The sequence below is a fragment of the Orussus abietinus genome, unplaced genomic scaffold (genome assembly GCF_000612105.2).
Source record: "Orussus abietinus isolate OABI.00-Male unplaced genomic scaffold, Oabi_2.0 scaffold444, whole genome shotgun sequence".
NCBI lineage: Eukaryota > Metazoa > Arthropoda > Insecta > Hymenoptera > Orussidae > Orussus > Orussus abietinus.
In genome coordinates this window covers 16765-27317 of record NW_019394719.1, presented here as the reverse complement: position 1 = coordinate 27317, position 10553 = coordinate 16765, and positions in this window count along the sequence as shown.

Here is a 10553-nt window from a genome sequence, read left to right as displayed (position 1 = left end):
CAGTCGAGATCAACGCGCAGCGGCGATACGAGACTAGCGACCCCAACGGACTCGTGATTGGCGGGCAGCCTAGGCTCCAGGGGAAAGCGGCCGCGCTCTAAGAGAATGCGACTGCGCGTGGCGCGCGCGACCGAGACCCCGCCATGGTGCATGGAGGGTGAGGGAGCGAGAGGGGCCACCGAGCGGCTCGGCAAGCGCGCGCGGCGCTCCCATTGGCTGGTCGCCGCGGCCGCTCGACGCTCATTGGCTGGCCGCCGCTGCCGCTCGACGCTCATTGGCTGGCCGCTGCGGCTGCTCGACGCTCATTGGCTGCCGATCCTGGGACCCGCCGAGTGGGGAATCCTCCGAGCGCGCGCAGAGGTACGACGGCGAGCATTAATTACTTCCCCTCCTCTCCTCCCCTGCCGTGGCCCGGTACTACAAAAGTACCGAGAAGGGGTTGACGGAGAGAGAGAGAGACGGAGGGAGACGCGCGCGCCGGAAACGGATGGAAATCCGTCGCCCTTTCCCCTCGCTCGGTCGCACTCGGCCTCCACGCCGGATTTTCCCGAATTTCATCAACCCCTCCACTCTGACCATTGGGCGCTTCTCGCGACCCTACAAATCGATTTTTCACCTCCGAACCAGGGACCCGCGATCCGGGGCTTCTTTAACTTTTCGCGGATTATTTATTTGCGCGTTCTATACCCTTTCGCCCTCGCTTCGGCTCGCTCGGGGTTGGGTGATGACGCTTCTTTCGAGGCTTTTTATAGAAAATNTTCTCTATTCCCAGAGTGTTCAAAATTGTCGTACAACTATCCCGACCCTTTCCTTTCTCATATTAAAGCCTTCAATAATTGTACATCGATCGAAATATGAATGCTCCACGCCATTTTGGTTCTGGTCTAGACTGACGTAACGAATTATTTCCGAAAGTTCGATTCAATTCCTTTACGAAGTAAAACTCCAGAAATCCCCTGGGTTCGTGGTTTCCGAGGCCCTAATTGACTGCAGAGGGACCTCTTGCGCCATCTGTAATTTCCAAGTCAACTAAATTTTCACTCCGAGACCTCGTCTTCCCATCGCTTTAGCATAGCAGCGTTAAAAAGAGAAAGGCAGTATGTATCTCGTTCCAATGTAGAAAACTAGAGACGTATTATACGTTGTAATACACACGTACAAAAGCACGTATATTACATTACGTATATTTGTATATTAATTTTTAACTTATATTACATAACAAAGTGGTTTACGGCAAAAAATCATAGAAAACCAGTAAATTACGTTTACAATGAGGCCCTAAGAAAGACAGTGGAGCTCATAAAGTTTCATAAAAAAGAAAATATATATTCTTGCTTCTAATCCGAGATAGGTACCACAATTTTTATATTAAAAATGATATTTCATGGGCATCGCATTCTTCCTTAGGGCCTTCATGATCACGTGCTGAAATTTCGAATGAATCGACGCACCCAATTTATAGAAAAGTTTTATAAATATTTTGACGCAGTCTATATATATAACTCATTCATGATTTATATATATAGTGTCCTTTTCATATGACCTTAATAACGCTCTAAATAAATGTGGTGGAATAATTACGTTTTAAACCTATGGTTAACGACCGGTTCCGCTAACCTCGATTAAATCATTGATTACATAACCGTAGGTTAAAGTTAACATCTAACAAGGAAAGTATCCCAGGTCGATCTCTCCGATTTGATTTCTTTTAACATGTTAAAGTAGACTAAAAACTAAGCAATACGTATTTCTTTTTTATCTGCCATTAAACACTTTAAGGGGGTGAAATTACCATCCAAAGTAAGGCATGTCAAGGGGCGATTTGACAGTTTCACCCACAAAAACATAATATTTTCTAACCAATCCACCTGGAGAAGCTTTCTCATAACGACAAATGAAAAATATAATTTTTTCAATTAAGGTGAAGTGAAACACGTCGAGGAACTTGATCAACGTTGATAAAGAAGATTTATCTAAATGACTACGTTGCCGACGTTCGTTTTTATATTGACAGCTGGGTTGAATTATATTGTGTATTGTACTAAATGGCATATTCCACCTGTCGTTTTCGTACAATAATTATAAAGAAATCGTTAATACATACTCGCAGTTAAAAGACCGCCATTACATCCTTAGCAAAATCTGAATGTATCGGCGACACAGCTGCTCGTAAACATTAAGACAAATAATATACGGCACTATTTACCTGCAAAATGAANACGTTCGTTTTTATATTGACAGCTGGGTTGAATTATATTGTGTATTGTACTAAATGGCATATTCCACCTGTCGTTTTCGTACAATAATTATAAAGAAATCGAAGTAAAATTCCAGAAATCCTCTGGATTCATGCCTTCTAGGGCCCTAATTGACTGCGGAGGGACCCCCTGCGCCATCTGTGATTTCCAAGTCAATTGAATTTTCACTCCGAGACCTCGTATTACCATCGTTTTAGCAAAGAAGCGCATACAACCCTTTTTTGCCTTTTTCCCGTTTAAATGCGAGTTTATAGATTACCAGAGCGTTCTAAATTGTCGTAAAATTGTCCTGACTGTTTCGATTCTCATATCGGAGCCTTCGATAATTGTATATTGATCAAAATATGAGAGCTCGACGCCATTTTGGTTCTGGTCTGGACTGAGTTAAAAAATTTCTTTGAAAGATCCAAAGGTTTAATGTGTCAGGACAATTCTTAGCTGATCAGAAGTGATGTGTGAAAGTTTTGGACAGTTTGGCCTAATACCCTTAAAAAAAAGTGTTGTATTCGAATCGACTGATTTGAAGGATGTTTCACTTCACCTTAACAGTTTTCAATGTTCGTTTAATAATGTAATATAACCTCGCAATAACAAAAACTAACCTGTACATCCTAGCAAATTCTCTTTCTTCTCACGAAAATGGGCCTGAGGCGTCACGTAATTCCTTTCTTTTTCTAATAAGATTATTATTACATCCCCAAATACGATTGGTGCCAAAAATCAAAACACCCAGAAGGTTTTCCATTTTGAATTTCGGTGTCACAATCCGTGGAAGATGGCGTTGACGGTACTTATTTGTCCATCATTTCTTGTATGTTTCACCATTTCGCTTAAAAATTCGTGCCGAACCAGTTCATATGAATGGTTTCGCATTTTCCCCACCAAAAAGTGTTCCGTAATACCGTGAGCTAATCATTTTTCACATTTTCCTCCAGGCCCCCAGGATTAGGTAATTTCCCATTTTTTGAGGGTTTTAACGTATATTACGTAACAAAATCGTTTACCCTAAGAAAATCCTAGAAAACCAGTAAATTACGTTTCCAACATGAAGAATGCCGCAGATGGACAATATACAGCTTCTGCTAGGTTATGAACATTTTTCAGCACATATGGAAACACGGAAATATTTTAAGAAACAATAAATTAATTTGGCGCTTGTATTCAAAATGGCGGTCTGCACATATGCATGATATATGTATTCGCGAGGTTAACGTCTTTCAGCGCACATATAAACACGTAAAAATTGTTAAGAAATAATTAATATGGCGTTTGAGTTTAAATTCTTTCGACTTAACCCTATTTAATATCAAATTTCGAATTGGATTTGTTATTTTCTATTTAAAAGGAGAAAGGCATTATGTACTTTGCGCTCGCATAGAAAACTAGGGACGTATTATACGTTGTAATATACACGTAGAAGACCATGTATGTTACATTACGTATATTTGTATATTAATTTTTGACTTATAATACATAATAAAGTGGTTTACGGCAAAAAATCATAGAAAACCAGTAAATTACGTTTACATTATGAAGAATGCCGCAGATGGACAATATACGGCTTCTGCTAGGTTATAAACATTTTTCAGCACATATGGAAACACGGAAATATTTTAAGAAACAATAAATTAATTTGGCGCTTGTATTCAAAATTGTTTAAAATTTTACGTTTTCAATATGGCGGTCTACACAGATGCATGATATATGTATTCGCGAGGTTATCTTTCAGCACACATATAAACACGTAAAAATTGTTAAGAAATAATTAATTTGCCGTTTGTGTTCAAATTCTTTCAAAATAACGCTGTTTAATATCAAACATCTAATTGTATTTTTTATTTTATATGTAAAAGGGGAAGAGAAATAATATACTTTGCGCTCGCGTAGAAAACTAGGGTCGTATTATAGGTTGTAATACACACGCAGAAAAGCACGTATATTACATGACGTATATTTGTACATTTTTATATTTATTTTTGACGTATATCACGTAACAAAGTGGTTTACAGCAGAAAATCGTAGAAAACCAGTAAATTACGTTTCCAATATGAAGAATGCCGCAGATGGAGGATATGCGGCTTCTGGTACGTTGTAAACGTCTTTTAGCACGTATGTAAACACGAAAATATTGTAAGGAACAATAAATTCATTTGGCGCTTGTATTCAAAATCGTTTAGAATTTTACGTTTTCAATATGGCGGACTCCACATATGCATGATATATGTATTCGCGAGGTTAACGACTTTCAGCACACATATAAACACGTAAAAATTGATAAGAAATAATTAATATGGCATTTGCGTTTCAATTCTTTCGACTTAACCCTATTTAATATCAAATTTCTAATTGGATTTGTTATTTTCTTTAAAAGAAAAAGGGCATAATGTACTTTGCGCTCGTGTAGAAAACTAGGGACGTATTATACGTTGTAATAAACACGTAGAAGACCCGAATATTGCATTACGTATTATACTTACCCAACCCTGATGTAATGATTCCTCCACAGCCTTCCTTCCGGGGCTGTCATCGTTTTCTGCAAATCCCACTAATCGTTTTATTACCTTGCAATTGTAAAAGACGAAAATTACATCTTTCACGAATTTCAGGAATAGAGGGTCAATAAGTGTGAAAATATTATAGCAGTAGAATGAAAAACAATTTTAACTACACCAGTGAAAAATTATAGTTTACTTCATTTCAGCCACAGCAACGTAGTAATACATAATTATTGTAAATGAATGAATAATTAATTAAGATTGTTCTAAAAATTACGTGCAAAATTAAAACGCTAAATCGTTCTATACGTGAAGATAATGCGTTAATAATTATTTACATTTCTATTACGTTGAGATGTTGGGACAAACTTCGTATTTTCCTGTGTGTAGGTGTTTTTAATTTTCAAATTTGCCGCCAAATTCGCGGGCTACACTTTTGCACTCGCTCGCAGGGTTGGGTAATTTCGCGTCGTTTGAGGTTTTTGACGTATATTACGTAAACAAAGTAATTAACCATAGAAAATATTAAAGTTAAGTGAAACACGTAGAGGAACTTGATCGACGTCGGTAAAAAAGGTTCTTCTAGGTATCTACGTTGCCGACATTCGATTTTATATTCATAGCTGTGTCGTGTTATAATGAGTATTGTACTAAACGGCATACTCAAACTGTCATTTTCGTACAATAATTATAAAGAAATCGAAGTAAAACTCCAGAAATCCCCTGGGTTCGTGGTTTCCGAGGCCCTAATTGACTGCAGAGGGACCTCTTGCGCCATCTGTAATTTCCAAGTCAACTAAATTTTCACTCCGAGACCTCGTCTTCCCATCGCTTTAGCATAGCAGCGTATAAGACACTATAATTGCTTCTATCTCGTTCCAATGCGAGTTTCTCTATTCCCAGAGTGTTCAAAATTGTCGTACAACTATCCCGACCCTTTCCTTTCTCATATTAAAGCCTTCAATAATTGTACATCGATCGAAATATGAAAGCTCCACGCCATTTTTGTTTTGATTTGGACTGGGGTAACGAATTATTCTCAAAAGCTCGATTCAATTCCTTTAAAAAGTGTCCTGTTGGAATCGACTGATTTTAGGGGGTTTCACTTCGCCTTAATGTTGCCGATGTTCGTCTTTATATTGACAGCTGCGTCGAATTATATTGAATATTGTACTAAATGGCATACTCCACCTGTCGTTTCTGTACAATAATTATAAAGAAATGGAAGTAAAACTCCAGAAATCCCCTGGATCCGTAACTTCTGAGGCCCTAATTGACCGCAGAGAGAATCTCTGCGCCATCTGTGATTTTCGTGTGAACTAAATTTTCACTCCGAGACCTCGTATTATCATCGTCTTTGCTTAGCAAGGCATAAGACACTTTTTTTACCTTGATCCCGTTGAAATGCGAGTTTCTGGATTACCAGAGGGTTCTAAATTGTCGTAAAATTGTTCTGACCCTTTCGTTTCTCATATTAGAGCCTTCATTAATTGTACATCGATCGAAACATGAATGCTCCACGCCATTTTGGTTCTGGTCTAGACTGACATAACGAATTATTTCCAAAAGTTCAATTCAATTCCTTAAAAAAAATGTCTTATTCGGATCGACTAATTTGAGGGGGTTCCACTTCGCCTTAATATTGCCTACGTTCGATTTTATATTGATAGCTGCGTCGAATTATATCGAGTATTGTACTAAATGTCATACTCCACCTGTCGTTTTTGTATAATAATTATAAAGAAATGGAACTAAAACTCCAGAAACAACCTGGATTCATGGTTTCTGAGGCCCTAATTGACCGCATAGGGAATCCCTGCGCCATCTTTGATTTTGATTTCCGTGTCACCAAATTTCACTCCGAGACTTTGTATTCCCATCGTTTTTGCATAGCAAGGCATAAAACAATTTTTTTTACCTGTATCCAGTTCTAATGCGAGTTTCTCTATTCCCAGAGTGTTCTAAATTGTCGTACAATTGTCCCGACCCTTTCGTTTCTCATATTAGAGCCTTCAATAATTGTACATCGATCAAAATACGAAAGCTCCACGCCATTTTGTGTTCGGCCTGGACTAAGATTACGAATTATTTCCAAAAGTTCAATTCAATTCCTTCAAAAAAAATGTCTTATTCGAATCGACTGATTTAAGGGGGTTCCACTTCGCCTTAATGTTGCCGACGTTCGTTTTTATATTGACAGCTGCATCGAAATATATCGAGTATTGTTCTAAACGGCATACTCCACCTGTCGTTTTTGTACAATAATTATAAAGAAATGGAAGTAAAACTCCAGAAATATCCTGGATTCATGGATTCTGAGGCCCTAATTGACCGCAGAGGGAATCCCTGCGCCATCTTTGATTTTGATTTCCGTGTCAACTAAATTTTCACTCCGAGACCATGTATTACCATTGTTTTAGCTTAGAAGCGCATAAGATACTTTTCTTGCCTTTAACCCGTTCAAATGCGAATTTCTCGATTATCAGAGTGTTCTAAATTGTCGTACAATTGTCCTGACCCTTTCGTTTCTCATATTAGAGCCTTCATTAATTATACATCGATGGAAACATGAATGCTCCACGCCATTTTGGTTCTGGTCTAGACTGACATAACGAATTATTTCCGAAAGTTCGATTTAATTCCTCTAAAAAAAGTGTCCTATTCGAATCGACTGATCTGAGGGGTTTCACTTCACCTTAATGTTGCCTACGTTCATTTTTATATTGATAGCTGCGTCGAATTATATTGGGTATTGTACTAAATGGCATACTACACCTGTCGTTTTCGTACAATACATATCAAGGAATCGAAGAAAAACTCCAGAAATCCTCGGAATTCATGGTTTCTGAGACCCTAGTTGACTGCAGAGGAAACCCCTGCGCCATCTGTGATTTCCGTCTCAACTAAATTTTCACTCCGAGACCTTGTATTACTATTGTTTTAGCTTAAATCGCATAAGATACTTTTTTTGCCTTTAACCCGTTCAAATGCGAGTTTCTCGATTATCAGAGTGTTCTAAATTGTCGTACAATTGTCCTGACCCTTTCGTTTCTCATATTAGAGCCTTCATTAATTGTACATCGATCGAAACATGAATGCTCCACGCCATTTTGGTTCTGGTCTAGACTGACGTAACGAATTATTTCCGAAAGTTCGATTCAATTCCTTTAAAAAAAGTGTCATATTCGAATCGACTGATCTGAGGGGTTTCACTTCACCTGAAATCCTAACCAAGATTTGCTTGCTCAGGGTAAGAGACCGTTTGAAATTCCAGAAAATCCAGTGGAGTTTTCCCGGATGGCGAGGTATCGGTGGGCTAGGAAAATTACGTTGCAGGGCGTACATAGTTATCCCTTCCATTTCATCCCTACTACGCGGTCGAGCTACAGGGAGAGAGAGGGTGAGATATAGAGAAACGTCCAACCCTTTACCAATGTTTGCTCCCCGGGAAAGCTTCGCAGCGATTGCGCTTCCGCGGATTTACTCCCACAACTGCAACCCCCCTCTCGCTCTTTTCCAATCCTTCCTATGGTTACCTTTCGAGTGAAACATCCTACTGAGCCCTACAGGGGAAAAAATAATTTCATTATAATTACTATAGGGACATGCCACCGCGGAACGAGGAATGTCCGTAAATTAAGGTGAAGTGAAACACGCCGAGGAACTTGATCGACGTCGATAAAGAAGATTTTTATAAATGCCTACGTTGCCGACGTTGGTTTTTATATTGACAGCTGGGTCGAATTATATTGGGTATTGTGCCGAATGGCATCCTCCACCTATCGTTTTCCTACAATAATTATAATGTAATCCAAGTAAAACTCCAGAAATCCTCTGGATTCATGATTTTCGAGGCCCTAATTGACTGCGGAGGGACCCCCTGCGCCATCTGTGATTTCCAGGTCAATTAAATTTTCACTCCGAGACCTCGTATTACCATCGTTTTAGCAAAGAAGCGCATACAACACTTTTTTTGCCTTTATCCCGTTCAAATGCGAGTTTATCGATTACCAGAGTGTTTTAAATTGTCGTAAAATTGTCCTGACTCTTTCGATTCTCATATCAGAACCTTTCTATAATTGTATATTGATCGAAATATGAGAGCTCGACGCCATTTTGGTTCTGATCTGGACTGTTGACAAATTTTTTTTTAAAATCCATATTTTGAATGTGTCAGGACAATTCTTAGATGATCAGGAGTGATGTGTCAAAGTTGTGGACAGTTTGGTCTAATACCCTTAAAAAAAAGTGTTGTATTCGAATCGACTGATTTGAAGGGTGTTGATGGGGGTGTTGAAGGGAATTGATCGAAATATGAGAGCTCGACGCCATTTTGGTTTTGGTCTGAACTGAGTTAAAAAATTTTTTTTAAAAATCCATATTTTGAATGTGTCAGGACAATTCTTAGATGATCAGGAGTGACGTGTCAAAGTTTCGAACAGTTTGGTCTAATACCCTTAAAAAAGAAGTGTTGTATTCGAATCGACTGATTTGAAGGGGGTTTCACTTCACCTTAAATAATTCATGCTTGCATGACACGATAAGAAAATGATATTGTTGGACTTTTAAATATAGTACATGTAAATATGAATGCAATACATATTTAAAAAATATGAGTAGACTCGAGTGTTCTTCTTTACTTTTAACGGCTTTCCATCTTCCCGCCTTTCCTGCCTATAAGCCTCACCTCTCAACAATTTTCGATTTACAAGGTATAAACCTTTATTAGCAATATTACTAGACCAGAAGTGCTAGTGATCTCGTTCTTTCATATAGCGCATACGTAATTCGGCGAATAAACCCACGTGAGATGAAAGTGCGAGAAGTGAGCGCGCTCGTCAAAAATACGTAATGAACGCCCTGTGTATGCGCCAACGTTTCGGAATAGCGCCTCTGGTGACTGAAAGTTGTACTAAAATTACCCAAGGAACCGTCTCCCCGTGCCATCGAAGATTTCGCGGGGTTTCCAAAGCTGTATATAGGAGCGTGAACTGGACCAATCTTTTCCATCTTCCCGCCTTTCCTGCCTATGAGCCTCACCTCTCGACAATTTTCAATTTACAAGGTATATATCTTTATTAGCAATATTACTAGACCAGAAATGCTAGTGATCTCGTTCTTTCATATAGCGCATACGTAATTCGGCGAATAAACCCACGTGAGATGAAAGTGCGAGAAGTGAGCGCGCTCGTCNAAGATATATTGAATAAACATAACCTCACTCTTAAACATTTGCATGCACACAAAGGTTATGCATACCTTAGAATGTACTGCTTCTATATTACTTAACTTACGCAAAATTAATACCCACGTCAATAATTACAAAAGCTAAATTTGCTGTTTGGTTAAATTCATAAATTGCGTTTAATTAAAGCTTGTTGGTTGGGAGTCTCTGTATATATTTTAAATGTCACGATGGAACCAATGAGAGAAGAGGTTTTCTTGGATTCCCATTGGTTAACGCTTCGACATTACTCGTTACGCTCTTAGCGAGAGGTCTTTTAGGGCTCGATATACTACCGATACCCATAACGACATTTGTCGCTACATTAACGACGTTTGTCGCTTCAAGAAAGTTATAGAATAGGTTTTGTCGTTACGGTGTCGCTTCGGTAGATTAGCGATTACGATAGCTGTCGTTACGAGTTAGAGAATAGGCCTACAGCGAAGATTTCGCGGGGTTTCCAGAGCTGCATATAGGAGCGTGGACGGGACCAATCGAAGCGAGGCATTTCCCGCACGATGTGCGCAGGGCCAGCGGTTGATCTCGAGCCCGCTTTCGCAAAGCGGTGAGGATCGT